This window comes from Mobula birostris, chromosome 8 (genome assembly GCF_030028105.1).
Source record: "Mobula birostris isolate sMobBir1 chromosome 8, sMobBir1.hap1, whole genome shotgun sequence".
Taxonomy (NCBI): domain Eukaryota; kingdom Metazoa; phylum Chordata; class Chondrichthyes; order Myliobatiformes; family Myliobatidae; genus Mobula; species Mobula birostris.
In genome coordinates, this window is record NC_092377.1 from 63,085,999 (window position 1) to 63,104,563 (window position 18,565).

Genomic DNA, 18,565 nt, shown 5'->3' on the forward strand with positions numbered 1-18,565 from the left:
ATCCCATTCCCTTCCGATACCAAGTGAGATTCCTTTGGACACTACAGATGAATGAGTCCTCACTTCTCTTCTTAACTGTGCATTCCAGTCCTCAATCTCTCTCTGGGTAAAAGGGGCTTACCTCATACCACAATTTTTTTTGTTTGCTGTCTGATCTATTCTAATGGGAACAAATTCAACACCTCTGGTCTATTCATACAAATGAAGTCTTTCATTCCTGAAATATTTTGGTAAACCTCTTTTGCATCTTCCCTAAAACGATTACATTATCTCTTCAGTACTTAACAAAACTTCAAAACCTGAGCCTCTCTATTTCCCTCTGCAACTGGATCCTTAACTTTCTCAACAGGAGACCACAGTCAGTACGGATCGGTAGTAATATCTTCCCCTCACAGATATAGTGCTTGTAAAAAGTATTCACCCCCACTTAGAAATTTTCATCTTTTGTAACATTGAATCACAATGGATTTAATTTGGATTTTTTTGGACACTGATTAACATAAAAGACTCTTTCGCGTCAAAGTGAAAACAGATCTCTACAAAGTGATCTAAATCAATTACAAATATAAAACACAGAACAATTGCTTGCATAAGTATTCACTCCATTCAAGTCAGTATATAGTACATGCACCTTTCGTTAAAGTCTCTTTCAGCTATGCACATTTGGACACTGCAATTTTTCCCCATTCTTCTTTACAAAGCTGCTCAAGCTCTGTCAGATTGCATGGGGATTGTGATAAAACAGCTCTTTTCAAGCCCAGTCACAAATCAATTGGATTGAGGTCTGGACTCTGACTTGGCTACCCCCAGACACTAACATTGTTGTTTTTAAGCCATTCCTGTGCAGCTTTGGCTTTATGCTTGGGATCATTGTCTTGCTGGAAAACAAATCTTCTCCCAAGTTGCAGTTCTCTTGTGGATTGCATCAGGTTTTCCTTCAGGATTTCTCTGTATTTTACTGCATTCATTTTACTCTCTACTTTCACAAGCCTTCCAGGGCCTGCTGCAGTGAAGCATCCCCACAGCATGATGTAGCCACCACCATGCTTCACGGTAGGGATGGTGTGCTTTTGATAATGGGAGGTGTTTGGCTTACGCCAAACATAGCATTTAGTCTGATGGCCAAAAACTCAATTTTCGTTTCATCAAACTGTAGAACCTTCTTCCAGTTGACTTCAAAGTCTCCCACATGCCTTCTGACAAACTCTAGCCGAGATTTCATGTGAGTTTTTTTCAACAGTGGCTTTCTCTTTGTCACTGCTGCGACTGGTGAAGTACCTGGGCAACAGTTGTATGCGCAGTCTCTCCCATCTCAGTCACAGAAGCTTGTAACTCCTCCAGAGTTGTCAGAGGTCACTTGGTTTTTGAGGATGGCCTGCTCCTGGCAGATTTACAAATGTGCCATATTATTTCCATTTCTTGATGATTGACTTTACTGTACTCCAAGGGATATTCGGTGACTTGGAAATTTTCTTGACTTATGCTTTTCAATAACCTTTTCGCAGAGTTGCTTGGAGTGTTCTTTTGTCTTCATGGTGTAGTTTCTGCCTGAATACTGACTCATCAGCATTTGGACCTTCCAGTTACAGGTGTATTTTTACTACAATCAATTGAAATGCATTGACTACACACAGGTCTCCAAAAACAGATCTCCACTTAACTAAAACCAATTAGCTGCACCTGTGATGATTTGGTGTGTCATATTAAAGGGAGGTGAATACTTATCCAATCAATTATTTTGCGTTTTATATTTGCAATAAATTTAGGTCACTTTGTAGAGACCTGTTTCATATTGACAAGGAAGTCTTTTTCTATTGATCAGTGTCAAAAGAGCCAAATTAAATCCACTGTGTTCAATGTTGTAAAACAATACAACATGAAAACTCCTAAGGGGGGTGAACACTTTTTATAGGCATTGTAATTAAACACAAGCGAACCTCAAGAATGCAGAGCTCTACTCTCTCTACACTCATGACTGTGTGGCTGGGCACAGCTCAAATGCCATCTAAGAATTCGACGATTGACTGATGTTGGCAGAATCTCAGATGGCAAAGAGGAAGCATACAGGAGCAAAACAGATCAGCTGGTTGAGTGTTTTGCAAGAAAAATCTTGCAGTCAATGTCAGTAAAACAAAGGAATAAGATTGTGGACTTTAGGAAGGGGAAGTTTGGAGAATATACACCAATCCTCATTGAAGATTCAGCAATGGAAAGTTCCTAGGTGTCAACATCTCAGAGGATCTATCCTGGATCCAACATATTGATGCAATCACGATGAAGGCACACCAGTGGGTATATTTCATTAGGAGTTTGAAGAAATTTGGTACGTTTGAACTTTTGAGATTTTCGAATAGTCTATGAACACTACTTCACTATTCCTCTTTTGCCCCATCTATTTTTCCAACTTAAAAGTAATTTTTGTCTTGTACTGTTATGCTGCCACAAAACAACAACATTTTATGACATATGTTAGTGATAATAAACCTAAATCTGATTCCAAACGTGTACCTCTTTCCCAAAGTGTGCACTCAGAACTGGACATAATATTCCAGTTGTGGCCAATCAATGTTTTACAAAAGTTCATCACAATTCCCAGGCTATCTTTATCTTCTTGAAATCAACTTGTTACATTTCAATAACCATTCAAGATTCAGGGGAGAAGATTTAGGACGGAGACGAGGAGAAATTGTTTTTCCCAGAGAGTGGTGAATCTGTGGAACTCTCTGCCCAGGGAAGCAGTTGAGGCTTCTTCACTAAATATACTTAAGATACAGTTAGAATTTTACATAGTAGGGGAATTAAGGGTTATGGGGAAACGGCATGTAGATGGAGCTGAGTTTACAGACAGATCAGCCATGATCTATTCACTGTTATTCTGTTTCCTTTTACTCAGCTGATTTTCCATCCAAATGGTATTTCGCTGGTTCAAAAAATAAAAGGTCCAGGTGTCTAAGGAAATGTGTCAGCATGGATTGGAAACTGGCTGTCGCATAGAAAATAAAGAGGCAGAATTAATGGGTCCTTTCCAGGCTGGAGAGATGTGTCTAGTGGGGTGCCTCCAGTATCAGTTCTTGGCTCCCAATTGGTGGTTGTCTCTCGGGGTCCGAGGAAGACTAAACATTGTGCAGTCATCTGTGGATACGCATTGGATTCAGAGGCTGAAGGCCGAAGCACACATACGGTTGCAGGTTGTACATGGAATGGCAGTTGTTAAAGCAGGTGCATACACAGCTTTGTGGCGTCGGTCTCGTGCTGCTGCAAGGCGCTGATTTCGGTCATCCTCAAAGTCAGATGCAGCTTTTCTGGTCAGGGCGTGCCACGCAGCCCTGTCAGCTGCGGACTCCTCAAGTTGTCAAGGCTGGAGGTCTGCCCATTTGATGTACGATTTCAGATTGTCTTTGAATCTTGTTTTGGGGCGGCCCTGATTGCGACTGCCATGCTCAAGCTCACTGTAGAGCAGCTGCCTGGGGATTCTTGTTTCACCCATGGAGATTACATGGCCAGTCCAGCGCAGCTGGGCCTGGAGGATCCTTGCCTCAATGCTTGTGTTGTTGGCTCTGTCAAGGATTTCCTGGTTGGTGATTTGGTCCTGCCATCAAATCCTCATGATCAACCACATGTGAAACTGCTCCAGCTGTTTGATGTGCCTGCGGTACAGGGTCCAGGTTTCGCAGCTGTACAGGAGAGAGGTGAGGACCACAGCCTTGTACACCTTGAGCTTGGTTGAAAGATGAATGTCCTTGTGCTCCAGAACTTTGACACGGAGGTTCCCGAGTGCCTGGCTGGCTTTCTGGATCTCTTTGTCAGGGGATCCGTCACTGGAGATGGTGCTTCCTAGATACTTGAAGCTCTCCACATTCTTCAGGACAGTGCCATCAATGGTGATGCATGGCTGAGGAGGGTGACTGGTGCAGGTTGTAGGAGAACTTCTGTCTTACCGAGGCTGATTATCAGGCCAAACAGCTTTGAGGCTGCAGAGAACTTGTCGACAATCGTCTGCAGGTGCTTCTCCTGGTGGGCCATGAGGGCACAGTCATCAGCACACAGGGCTTCAGTGATGAGCCTCCTCAACGTTTTGGTCTTTGCAGCAAGGTGTCTCAGGTCAAACATCGATCCATCTAGGCGATATCTTATGTAAATACCCAGATCTAGGTCCTTAACAGCATGCTTCAGCATTTGGGTGAAGAAGAGGTTGAAGAGCACTGGTGTTAGAATGCACCCTTGCTTCACGCCACTTAAGATGTTGGAAGTCTCAGATGGGGTAATCTGAGAACACTTCTCCTGTCATGCAGTCGTGGAGCAGGCGGATGAGTGTAGTGAATTTCTGTGGGCAGTCAAGCTTTCTGAGGATGATCTACAGTGCATTTCTGTTGACCGTGTCAAATGCCTTCGTCAGATCAATGAAGACAGAGTCATGTTCTATTCCAGGCACTTCTCCTGTATCTGCCTCACTGCGAAGATCATGTCGACAGTGCTGCGTTCAGGATGAAAGCCGCCTTGTGACTCGGGAAGGTCCTCTTCTGACACTGTTGGAATCAGTCTGTTGAGGATGATGCGGGCGAGGATTTTTCTGGCAATGGAACGTAGTGAGATGCCTCTATAGTTCCCGCAGTCAGTCTTTGAACCTTTATTTTTGTAGAGGGTGATTATCATTGCGTCTCTGAGGTCAGGGGGCATCTCTTCTTCTTCCCAAATGCTAGTCAGGGTGCTGTGGAAAGCCTGAAGTGATTCCTTGCTGAGTGCCTTGTACAGTTCAGCAGGTATTCCATCCTTGCCGGGCGCCTTGCCACTGCTCATCTGCATGATAGCCTTCTTGACTTCATCTATCGAGTATCCAGTGTCAGTTCTTGGCTCCCAATTATATCTACGTTAATGACCTGGAATGAAATGTAAGGTTTCCAAGTTTGCTGATGATACAAAAACTGGAGGAAGGCTATGTGATGATGATGCTGACAATGTAATTCTGCAACTGGATATGAATTGATTGATTGACCAAAGTCCTGGCAAATAGGACATTAGTAGCAAGTGTGAAATAGCATATCATGTGGCAAGGTATCAAAAGGCAGATTATTAGCTAAATGAAAAAAAACCTGAAAGTAGTGAAGTCCAGGTGGATCAATGTGTTCTAGCCTACGTGTCAAATAACGCAAGCAGGCAAGTCCAACTGGTAGTTAAGGTGGCAAACAGCATGTTGGCCTTTATTGCAAAGAGGATAATGGGAGTCAAGAATAGGTATAATTTGATATAGCTGTACAGGTTGCAAGTGAGGCCACACCTGGAATACTGTGCAGACTTTTGGTCCCTTACCTAAAAATAGAGCAACATTGGATGTGTTTCCCCAGACTAATTCCTGTGATGAGAGGGTTTTCCAATCCAGAGAGGCCATAAGATCATAGGAATAGGAGCAGAATCTGGCTATTTCGCCCATTGAGTCTGCTCCACCATTCAACCATGGCTGATTTATTTTCCCTCTCAATCCCATTCTCCCACCTTCACTGCATAATCTTTGACATCTTTATTAATTACGAACCTATCAACTTTGCTTTAAATATACCCAATGACTTGGCCTCCACAGCCATTCAAGGCAATGAATTCCACAGATTCACCACCACCTGATTTAAGAAATTCCTCCTCAACTCTGTTCTAAAGGGATGTCCTTATATTGAGGCTGTGCCCTCTGGTCCTAGACTCTCCCACTATCGAAAACAGCCTCTCAATGACCACTCTATCTAGGCCTTTCAATTTTCTGTAGATTTTAATGAGATTGCCCTCATTCTTCTAAACTCCAATAAATACAAGTCCAGAACCATCAAACCTTCTTCATACATTAAGCCTAGACAGTTTTAGTTGTATCCTAGTTTAAAAGATTGAAATGCGTCCTTATTCAAATATACAAGACCCTAAGGGGCTTGACATGGGAGATGTCTTCATAAGTGGGAGAGTCATGAACAAAGTAACAAAGCTATAAGTGGCCAGTTATTTAAAAATAAGATCTGCAAAAAATTCTGAGGGTGGCGAATCTCTGGAATTACAATTAAGTACACCTTGAGTCTTTCTAGCTTGAAGCCCACACAGAATCTCAACTATTTCTTACTTTGGTCATACCCAAGCAAACTTGTAGCTAGTATTACATTAAAAATGATCATGTGCATAATTATATTTTCAAATTTTCTTACCTTGACAGTTCTAATTCATGAGTTAATCTCTCATAGGGCTTTCACCCATCCCACCAGATATGCAGCAGGATGAAGACTCCTCTTCCTCAAAAGAGGAATTGACTCACTCTGAAGATGCACTCCTACATACCTACCCCTGTATTAGTTTAGATAATTGCACTTAAGTGGATCTGTTAAGAAAGGGAGTTGGGTGTTCATCAGGTGACTCACACACCATAAATGAGCAAGAGTAGATGTGGAGAGAGGAGAGCAGCAACAGGTTCTTATTGGAGCACACAGGATCTTTCAGCTCTGCTTCTTGGGATGCAGAGGTCCCTGAGAGGCCATTGGCAAATGAGAAACATCTGAAGGAGTGACAAAGAATGTGTGGCATACTGGTGGGCAGCAGAACCATATTAAGCATGCTTGCGTTGAGTTAGAGGTCTTTCTCAAACACGTGGGCTTTGATGCTGCAAACCTTTGCAACAATATCTTCATCTGTGGGAAGAATGGCCACCTTCATACAGCATTAAAGACAACAAGCATATGGAGGCCCACCAAGGGCATGCAAATCTGTAATCACACTGCCATTGATGAGATACGTGATAAGACTAGCCCCAGTCATTCAGTGCTTCCCTGAACCACTTCAGTTCAGAAAAGTGCTGAAGGGATTGGAGAAGAATAGCAACAGAAACATGAAGGAATGTATTTTCATCTTCTGATTTGTTGGCTGTGTCTAACTCATCCAGCTTATACCCTGTTGTTACCTCTGCTGCTGTCTCACAACTCAAAGCCCAGATCTGCCCCCACAGACAAATGCAACGGCCAGTGCTGAGACTTCATGGGCTCTAAGCTCAGAAAATGACAGTCAAGAACATTTCAGAGATGTAAACCTGTTGAAGCTACATGGGCTACACAAAAGAGCTGTAGAAGGCAACTTACAATTTGTAGTTTCACAAGATAAGCAGGATAACATCTTAGATGATATCAGTATGTGAGATTTCAGTACTTTGGAAATACTGTACATAAATATTGTTTGTTGACATTTTCTGGTCGGGAATATTTTCTGATTAGTAGTTGGTAAATTGCATTTTAACTGAAGATGGGGATGACAAGCATGGTTGTTTCAGGACTGAATTGTGGTGGTAGGAAGAGGAAGAGAGGAAAATTTGATAACATATGTCAAATAGATGGGACTAATGGTAATTAAATCACTCTTCATGTGATGAGTTTATCTTGGGAAACAATGCAAGGGGTCTTCTATCATTTCTTCTTCTTTCTTCCATAAACAGCTCCTGATCCTCCATAATCTGAAGAAATTCTGTCATTCCAATTGTACGGTTGATCTCATCACTGCACAATGAAAGAAGTGCAGCAGAGCACTATGTCATTTGGAGACCCCGTATGATGCATACTGAAAGAACCTTTAGATTTCTAATGGCATTTGATACAAGTTCAATTCCAGCACCTTCAGATTGTGCTTTGTGAACACAAAAGGGTCCAATATCTGAGCAGGCAGGTTTAATAGAGCTGTTAGGGAAGGGTTTAAACTAATTTGGCAGGGGGATGGGAACCAGAGTGATAGGGCTGAGGAAGGGGAAAACAGAAATAAGTCAAAGATGATGTGCAACAAAGATGACAGAAAGGACAGGCAGGAGATGAGGCATAATCACAGCCAGTGGGATGAGTTACAGGGCAATAGAGGCTTGGTCCAGTTAAAACAGAAAGCAACAAATATTGGACTGAAATTAACACACATCAAAGTTGCTGGTGAATGCAGCAGGCCAAGCAGCATCTGTAGGAAGAGGTGCAGTCGACGTTTCAGGCCGAGACCCTTCGTCAGGACTAACTGAAGGAAGAGTGAGTAAGGGATTTGAAAGTTGGAGGGGAAGGGGGAGATCCAAAATGATAGGAGAAGACAGGAGGAGGAAGGATAGAGCCAAGAGCTGGACAGGTGATAGGCAAAAGGGGATACGAGAGGATCATGGGACAGGAGGTCCGGGAAGAAAGACAAGGGGGGGGACCCAAACGATGGGCAAGAGGTATATTCAGAGGGTCAGAGGGACAGAGGGAGAAAAAGGAGAGTGAGAGAAAGAATGTGTGTATAAAAATGAGTAACAGATGGGGTACGAGGGGGAGGTGGGGCCTTAGCGGAAGTTAGAGAAGTCGATGTTCATGCCATCAGGTTGGAGGCTACCCAGACGGAATATAAGGTGTTGTTCCTCCAACCTGAGTGTGGCTTCATCTTTACAGTAGAGGAGGCCGTGGATAGACATGTCAGAATGGGAATGGGATGTGGAATTAAAATATGTGGCCACTGGGAGATCCTGCTTTCTTTGGTGGACAGAGCGTAGATGTTCAGCAAAGCGGTCTCCCAGTCTGCGTCGGGTCTCGCCAATATATAAAAGGCCACATCGGGAGCACCGGACGCAGTATATCACCCCAGTCGACTCACAGGTGAAGTGTTGCCTCACGTGGAAGGACTGTTTGGGGCCCTGAATGGTGGTAAGGGAGGAAGTGTAACGGCATGTGTAGCACTTGTTCCGCTTACACGGATAAGTGCCAGGAGGGAGATCAGTGGGGAGGGATGGGGGGGACGAATGGACAAGGGAGTTGTGTAGGGAGCGATCCCTGCGGAATGCAGAGAGAGGGAGGGAGGGAAAGATGTGCTTAGTGGTGGGATTCTGTTGGAGGTGGCGGAAGTTACGGAGAATAATACGTTGGACCCGGAGGCTGGTGGGGTGGTAGGTGAGGACCAGGGGAACCCTATTCCTAGTGGGGTGGTGGAAGGATGGAGTGAGAGCAGATGTACGTGAAATGGGGGAGATGCGCTTAAGAGCAGAGTTGATAGTGGAGGAAGGGAAGCCCCTTTTTTAAAAAAGGAAGACATCTCCCTCGTCCTAGAATGAAAAGCCTCATCCTGAGAGCAGATGCGGTGGAGACGGAGGAATTGCGAGAAGGGGATGGCGTTTTTGCAAGAGACAGGGTGAGAAGAGGAATAGTCCAGATAGCTGTGAGAGTCAGTAGGCTTATAGGAGACATCAGTGGATAAGCTGTCTCCAGAGACAGAGACAGAAAGATCTAGAAAGGGGAGGGAGGTGTCGGAAATGGACCAGGTAAACTTGAGGGCAGGGTGAAAGTTGGAGGCAAAGTTAATAAAGTCAACGAGTTCTGCATGCATGCAGGAAGCAGCACCAATGCAGTCGTCGATGTAGCGAAGGAAAAGTGGGGGACAGATACCAGAATAGCCACAGAACATAGATTGTTCCACAAACCCAACAAAAGGGCAGGCATAGCTAGGACCCATACGGGTGCCCATAGCTACACACTTAGTTTGGAGGAAGTGGGAGGAGCCAAAGGAGAAATTATTAAGAGTAAGGACTAATTCCGCTAGACGGAGCAGACTGGTGGTAGAGGGGAACTGATTAGGTCTGGAATCCAAAAAGGAGTGTAGAGCTTTGAGATGATTTTAAGTTCCCTGGCCCCCACCGCTTTATTTTCACCATGGATGTCCAGTCCTTATATACTTCCATCCCCCATCAGGAAGGTAGCTCTCAATTTGGACCTTCTGAGGATCCCAGGTACTCACATTTTATTGACTCTGCCTCTCGCCGCTTTTCCCGTCAAGCTCTGAAGGCGACTCTCTCCACCATGAGGAGGTACTTGGTGTCCCTATCCCAGACCCTTCCACACCTTCGGGACACTTTCTTCGCCGTCTGTAATGGTCCTACCCGTTATTTCATCCTCCGTCGGATTCACGCCTGCAATCGCCGTTTTTTTGACTTTGTCATGTTAGGCAAAGATCACAAGATCCTACATCTACGGACTCCAGAGCCTGCCGGCCCCAACGCTAGCAGGCATGAACTTCAGATTGCGGCCCCTGCCACTGATCTCGCTGGCTCCAACACCTCAGGGCATATTCAAAACCCGGACTCCAGCAACGACCATGGACACCTTCACAGCGATTGCGCAACCACCAACTGCGACGCCAGCCTTGAACTCCAGGCCGGGTCTTCAAGTGCTGCTGTTGTGACTCCCGTCTCCCCTTCTCCCACCACCACTCCGCAGCCCCGTCTTCCTCAGATCCCACTGTCAACTCCTGGACCCTCAGAGGCTCCATCTTCCTCTCACCCCAACCCTCCCCTCTCCATTCACACCCCCAGCCTCCCCCCTCCCCCCTCTGATCCCAGCTCTAATCCGTGCCGGGTCTTTACCATCCCCGTCGACCTTCAACTGTCGGAGGCAGAACGCTCTGTTCTCAGTAAGGGCCTCACCTTTGTCCCCCTTCGCCCACACCTCAGCGAGTTCCGTGTTCGCCACGATGCGGAACTTTTCTTCCGCCGTCTCCGTCTCCGAGCCTACTTCTGCGGCAAGGACTCTTCCACCCCCACCGATGACCCCTTCTCCCGTCTTCAACCCTCCTCTTCTTCATGGACACCCTGCTCTGGTCTTCTGCCTGCTCTGGATCTCTTTATCGCTAATTGCCGACGGGACATCAACCGTCTCGACTTCACCGCACCTTGTCCCCATTCCAACCTCACTCCTTCGGAACGCTCTGCTCTCCACTCCCTCCGCACTAATCCTAACATTATTAAACCCGCCGATAAGGGGGGGTGCTGTTGTAGTCTGGCGTACTGACCTCTACCTTGCCGAGGCACAGCGACAACTCGCGGATACCTCCTCTTATTTACCCCTCGATCGTGACCCCACTAAGGAGCACCAGGCCATTGTCTCCCACACCATCACCGACTTTATCCGCTCAGGGGATCTCCCATCCACTGCTACCAACCTTATAGTTCCCACACCCCGTACTTCCCGTTTCTACCTCCTACCCAAGATCCACAAACCTGCCTGTCCTGGCCGACCTATTGTCTCAGCTTGCTCCTGCCCCACCGAACTCATTTCTGCATACCTCGACACTGTTTTATCACCCCTTGTTCAATCCCTTCTGACCTATGTTCGTGTCACTTCTTACGCTCTTAAACTTTTCGATGATTTTAAGTTCCCTGGCCCCCACCGCTTTATTTTCACCATGGATGTCCAGTCCTTATATACTTCCATCCCCCATCAGGAAGGTCTCAAAGCTCTACGCTTCTTTTTGGATTCCAGACCTAATCAGTTCCCCTCTACCACCACTCTGCTCCGTCTAGCGGAATTAGTCCTTACTCTTAATAATGTCTCCTTTGGCTCCTCCCACTTCCTCCAAACTAAAGGTGTAGCTATGGGCACCTGTATGGGTCCTAGCTATGCCTGCCCTTTTGTTGGGTTTGTGGAACAATCTATGTTCCGTGCCTATTCTGGTATCTGTCCCCCACTTTTCCTTCGCTACATCGACGACTGCATTGGTGCTGCTTCCTGCACGCATGCAGAACTCGTTGACTTTATTAACTTTGCCTCCAACTTTCACCCTGCCCTCAAGTTTACCTGGTCCATTTCCGATACCTCCCTCCCCTTTCTAGATCTTTCTGTCTCTGTCTCTGGAGACAGCTTATCCACTGATGTCTCCTATAAGCCTACTGACTCTCACAGCTATCTGGACTATTCCTCTTCTCACCCTGTCTCTTGCAAAAACGCCATCTCCTTCTCGCAATTCCTCCGTCTCCACCGCATCTGCTCTCAGGATGAGGCTTTTCATTCTAGGACGAGGGAGATGTCTTCCTTTTTTAAAGAAAGGGGCTTCCCTTCCTCCACTATCAACTCTGCTCTTAAACGCATCTCCCCCATTTCACGTACATCTGCTCTCACTCCATCCTCCCACCACCCCACTAGGAATAGGGTTCCCCTGGTCCTCACCTACCACCCCACCAGCCTCCGGGTCCAACGTATTATTCTCCGTAACTTCCGCCACCTCCAACAGGATCCCACCACGAAGCACATCTTTCCCTCCCTCCCTCTCTCTGCATTCCGCAGGGATCGCTCCCTACACAACTCCCTTGTCCATTCGTCCCCCCCATCCCTCCCCACTGATCTCCCTCCTGGCACTTATCCGTGTAAGTGGAACAAGTGCTACACATGCCCTTACACTTCCTCCCTTACCACCATTCAGGGCCCCAAACAGTCCTTCCACGTGAGGCAACACTTCACCTGTGAGTCGACTGGGGTGATATACTGCGACCGGTGCTCCCGATGTGGCCTTTTATATATTGGCGAGACCCGACGCAGACTGGGAGACCGCTTTGCTGAACATCTACGCTCTGTCCGCCAGAGAAAGCAGAATCTCCCAGTGGCCACACATTTTAATTCCACATCCCATTCCCATTTTGACATGTCTATCCACGGCCTCCTCTACTGTAAAGATGAAGCCACACTCAGGTTGGAGGAACAACACCTTATATTCCGTCTGGGTAGCCTCCAACCTGATGGCATGAACATCGACTTCTCTAACTTCCGCTAATGCCCCACCTCCCCCTCGTACCCCATCTGTTACTCATTTTTATGCACACATTCTTTCTCTCACTCTCCTTTTTCTCCCTCTGTCCCTCTGAATATACCTCTTGCCCATCCTCTGGGTCCCCCCCCCCTTGTCTTTCTTCCCGGACCTCCTGTCCCATGATCCTCTCGTATCCCCTTTTGCCTATCACCTGTCCAGCTCTTGGCTCTATCCCTCCCCCTCCTGTCTTCTCCTATCATTTTGGATCTCCCCCTCCCCCTCCAACTTTCAAATCCCTTACTCACTCTTCCTTCAGTTAGTCCTGACGAAGGGTCTCGGCCTGAAACGTCGACTGCACCTCTTCCTACAGATGCTGTTTGGCCTGCTGCGTTCACCAGCAACTTTGATGTGTGTTGCTTGAATTTCCAGCATCTGCAGAGTTCCTGTTGTTTGGACTGAAAGCGTTGTATTTGAATGCACGCAGCATAAGAAATAAAATGGATGATCTTGAAATTCAGCTACAGATTGGCAAGTATGACATTGTGGCCATCTCTAAAACTTGGCTAAAGGATGGCTGCTTTTGGGAGTTGAATATCCAAGGATATATGGTGTATCAGAAAGATTAGTTGGCAGGCAGAGGGGGTGGTGTGGCCCTGTGTATAGGAAATAATATTAAATCATTAGAAAGGGATGACACGGGATCAGAAGATGTAGAGTCTCTATGGGTTGAGTTAAGAAATGGTAAGGGGTAAAAGAACCCTAATGGCAGTTGTATATAGGCCTCCAAACAGCAGCCAGGATGTAGAGTACAAATTACAGCAGGGGATAGAAAAGGTGTGTGAGAAGGGCAATGTAATGATAATTGTTGGGGATTTTAACATGAAAGTAGATTGGGAAAACCAGGCCAGTACTGGACCTCGAGAGAGAGAATGTGTAAAATGTCTAAGGGATGGCCTTTTACAACAGCTTGTTGTTGAGTCCACTAGGGGATCAGCTGTCTGGATTGGGTGCTATGCAATGATCTGGAGGTGATAAGAGAGCTTGTTAAGGAACCCTTAGGGAACAGTGATCAAAATATGATCTTCACTTTGAAATTCGAGAAGGAGAAACTAAATTCCAATGTGTTGGTATTTCAGTGGAATAAAGGAAATTACAATGGCATGAGAGGGAAACTGGCCAAGGTTGACTGGAAAGGGACACTAGCAGGAAGGACAGTAGAGCAGCAATGGCTGGAGTTTCTGTGACAAATGAGGGAAGTGCAAGATTGATATATTCCAAATAAGAAAAAATTTTTCGAATGGAAGAAGGACACTACCGTGGCTGACAACTGAAGTCAGAGCCAAAGTAAAAGCAAAAGAGAAGGCATATAAGGAAGCCAAAGCTAGTGGGAAGATAGAAGATTGGGAAGCTTTTAGAAACTTGCAGAAGGAAACAAAGAAGGTCATTAGGAAGGAAAAGATGAATTATGAAAGGAAGCTGGCGACTAATATCAAAGAAGATACGAAATGCTTTTTTAAGTATTTAAAGGGTAAAAGAGAGTCGAGGGTAGATATAGGACCAATAGAACATGATGCTGTTCTATTGTAATGAGAGACGCAGGAATGGCAGAGGAACTGAATGCGTATTTTGCATCAGTCTTCACAGTGGAAGACATCTGTAGTATACCAGACATTAAAGAGTGTCAGGAAAGTGAAGTATATGAAGTGAAAATTACGACTGAGAAGGTGGTCAGGAAGCTTAATGTTCTAAGGGTGTTATTCCGCTATTTAAGAAGGGTGAGAGGCAGCAGAAAAGAAACTATAGATGTGTTAGCCTGACGTCAGTGGTTGGAATCGATTGTTAGGGATGAGATTATGGAATACCTAGAGGCACATGACAAGATAGGCCAAAGCCAGCATCGTTTCCTGAAAGGAAAACCCTGCCTGACTAACCTAGTACAATTTTTTGGGGAAATTACAAGGAGGGTCAACAAAGGAGATGTAGTAGATGTGATGTACTTGGATTTTCAGAAGGCCTTTGACAAGGTGCCACACATGAGGCTGCTTAGCAAGATAAGAGCCCATGGATTTACAGGGGAGTTACCATTATTTAGATGGGGAGAGAATTCAAAATGCAGGGATGCAAAGGGACTTGGAAATTCTTGTGCAGGATACCCTAAAGGTTAACCTCCAGGTTGAGCTGGTGGTGAAGAAGGCGAATGCAATGCTGGCACTCATTTCCAGTGGTATAGAATATAAGAGAAGGGATGTGATGTTGAGGCTCTATAAGGCATTTGTGAGACCCCACTTGGAGTATTGTGTGCAATTTTGGGCTCCTTATTTTAGAAAGGATATACAGACATTGGAGAGGGTTCAGAGAAGATTCACAAGAATGATTCCAGGAAGGAAAGGGTTACCATATGAGGAACATCTGGCAGCTCTTGGGCTGTATTCCCTGGAGTTCAGGAAAAAGAGGGGGGAATCTCATAGAAACATTCCGAATGTTAAAAGGCCTGAACAGATTAGATATGGCAAAGTTATTTCCCATGGTAGGGGAGTCCAAGACAAGAGGACACGACTTCAGGATTGAAGGATGTCCATTTAGAACAGAGATGCAGAGAAATTACTTTAGTCAGAGGGCGGTAAATCTGTGGAAATTGTTGCTACGAGCAGCTGTGTATGCCAAGTCAATGGTCCATTTCAGGCCGAGATAGATAGGTTCTTGATTAGCCAGGGCATCAAAGGGGAATGGGGAGAAGGCAGGGAAGTGGGGATGACTGGAAGAATTGGATCAGCCCATGATTGAATGGCAGAGCAGACTCAATGGGCCGAAAGGCCTACTTCAGCTCCTATATCTTATGGTCTTATTCCTATCAACAGGGTGGTTATACTGTTTCCAAATTGTTGTCAAGCTCCTTAAGAATCTTATCTCTCATCTCTGACCAATCAACCATCAGGTTGTTTGGAACTGTAGATGAATGAGGACTGCTGCATGGCAATTTATCATGGCAGTTGGGAATCTTACATGTAACTTCCAAAAAGGATATGATTTACAAATACCTGCGTGTTGATGGAATGAAGTCCTTCCAGTTGATGAGCATTCCTACCCTAAACGGCTAGTAGAATTTTGATAACCACATGCATGTAATGGATAGAGCGACATCACATGCAAAATCACTCAACTGCACATCCCATTCCCATTCTGACATGTCTATCCACGGCCTCCTCTACTGTAAAGATGAAGCCACACTCAGGTTGGAGGAACAACACCTTATATTCCGTCTGGGTAGCCTCCAACCTGATGGCATGAACATTGACTTCTCTAACTTCCGTTAATACCCCTCCTCCCCCTTGTACCTCATCCATTATTTATTTATATACACATATTCTTTCTCTCTCTCCTTTTTCTCCCTCTGTCCCTCTGACTATACCCCTTGCCCATCCTCTGGGTTCCCCCCCCTCCCCCTTTTCCTTCTCCCTGGGCCTCCTGTCCCATGATCCTCTCGTATCCCTTTTGCCAATCACCTGTCCAGCTCTTGGCTCTATCCCTCCCCCTCCTGTCTTCTCCTATCATTTTGGATCTCCCCCTCCCCCTCACACTTTCAAACCTCTTACTCACTCTTCCTTCAGTTAGTCCTGACGAAGGGTCTCGGCCTGAAACGTCGACTGTAGCTCTTCTTAGAGATGCTGCCTGGCCTGCTGCGTTCACCAGCAACTTTGAAGTGTGTTGCTTGAATTTCCAGCATCTGCAGAATTCCTCGTGTTTACAACTGCACATTTGCCACCTTAGTCATCCAGTCTCTGTCATTCAGTGCCTGTGATCTGCTGTACTGAAACCAGCAGCTCATTCATAGCAGGGAATTGCGGAACGGATCAGACAAAAATGATGACAGTGACATGAACATAGACACCCGGTGTCTAAAGAAAGCAGTCAGTGCTGTAATCTTTCTGACTGCCTGATTCAGTGGAAAGCCTAATGTCATTGACTACTGCAGAAAAGAAAGCATGTGATCTGCCTAATTAATCTGTACAGAACCATTGCAAAGTTTGAATATTTCTCCAAGACAGCAATGGCAAAGAAGGTGCGGATGCAGAGGACTTAATAGACATTGACAGATTAAAAAGCAGCACAGTAAGTATAAAATACTCGGATTCCATAGAGTTCACACCTGTCATAGGAACAATATTCAGGTCCACTCTTTGTGTGGTGGCTATGATTTTTCATAGCTGGATCCAGCTGATGACTGTCCCTGACTGGTTGAAATTTGAGAGGAGCAATCTGCTACCGATCTGTGACTCTTGTGTTGTCCATGATAGTCCTCTGGGTCCTCTGAAATAGCAGCATAAGGAACCTCTCTGATCATAGGTGCAGTGCAAAACAGGTACATCTAAAGGCTGAAGAGTGAAAATCAAACTATGCAGATTTTCTCAAGGTTTCTAAATTATTTCCCAATGCAAGTTCTCTGAAGAAAACCTGTCACAGTCAGTCAAAAGAGCAGTTCTGAAGACAAGAATGATTTTAATAGGAATAAACGTTAATTGCGGGGATTTCATGTGGCATGGAAATTGTGCGCTGTACCTAACCCAGAGAACCAAGTAAGGACTGGAATACCCTCACTTCACAGTCTGTAGTTCTGAATACTTGTCCCTCGGCAGAGTACAATCAAGATCAAGCCCAATGGACAAGGGTGATTAAGCTATATAAAAGTAAGAATAGGAAATTCAAAACAAGGCACAGCAGTTGACAAATAGAGAATGCTTTCTGCAGCCACTGATATGATTCTAGGTACTCAAGTGTCAGCATCAAGAACAGCACCGAGAGCAAAAACTCAGTCTTGATCCATTTCAATATGAATGATACAAGGCAGAAAGAGGGATGGAATCCTGCAGAAGTATTACAATAGGCAAAGAGATTACAAACACAGCCTCAGAAAAAGTAATTTCTACATTGCTACCCTTGCAACCGGCTTGCGAATACAAAAAATAGGAGAAGCTACAGATAAATTTATGCCTACAGATATAAGGTTCAAAGGTTCATTTACTATCAAAGCATGCATCCACATACAACTCTGAAATTTGTCTTCTCCAGATAGCCATGAAACAAAGGAAGAACATGAAAATCGTTCAGAGAGAAATATCAAACCCACCCCACCACAAAAAAGAATGGCATCCCAATCATCAACTCCCCAAAAACCCCTCCCCCTGCACAAAAAGAACAGGAATATTAATCCCCAAAAAAACTCTCCCCTGCACAAAAACTAACTGAACATCAACCCCTAAACGCCCGCCCCTCGCACAACAAAATGGAAAAGGAATAGGCAATAAAAAAAAATACAGAATACAAAAACCATAAGTCTGAAAAAGTCCACAGTCCATAAATGCAGGACCACAATACCGTCTTACGTTATCACTGACATTCATTGAAAGAGAGGGATACCACATGAGGCAGAGGTGCCTAACCGCCTCCCACAGCGAGCCACACAGCCAAAGGTTGCTCACAGACTCCTCCTCCAGCAGCGATCAAAAGGCAGGCAGTCAGCAGTGAAACTCTTGCTCGCCTTCTGCATTTGCCTCGATAGCCTCAGTCATCCTCGACGCTCTAATCAGCCATTAATGGACGCTTTAAATGGCAAAATGGAGTCGAACATCGGTTCACACCCCATCTCAAAGTTTCTTTGTCTTGAGGCCGTCCGAGTATGTACTTGTTTCCTGGAATCTTCTCAGAGCCAGTCAAGCGCTGGATCACTCTACCAATCTCCAAACTGTAAATCGCAGGCTCTAACAGTCCCAGAAACACATTTAAGGTGAACAGCAGATGTAAAAGTAGTAAAAAGACTACTTTTGTTTGCTATTTGGAAGATGTCGACTGAAGGAGTGTTGCACGCTGGTACCATCTTGACATTTGAGATGGTGGTTGAGGGTTTTTCATTTTAGGAATTGATTCAGGAGGTATTACCTTTATAAATTGCTGGGGATACATCCTTACAGGCCTGGAATCATTTTTTTTGCCTGTGCTGTGGGTAGAGCTTAAACTAACTTAGCAGGGGATTGGGAACTTAAAA

At 45.3% G+C, this 18,565-nt stretch overlaps 1 protein-coding gene across 11 annotated transcripts in view; it reads right to left on the reverse strand.

Annotated features, from left to right (window-relative positions):
• pde10a (phosphodiesterase 10A) overlaps positions 1-18,565 on the reverse strand; it is a 464,697-nt gene that overhangs the window by 71,696 nt on the left and 374,436 nt on the right. The gene's annotated exons all lie outside the window — the stretch shown is intronic.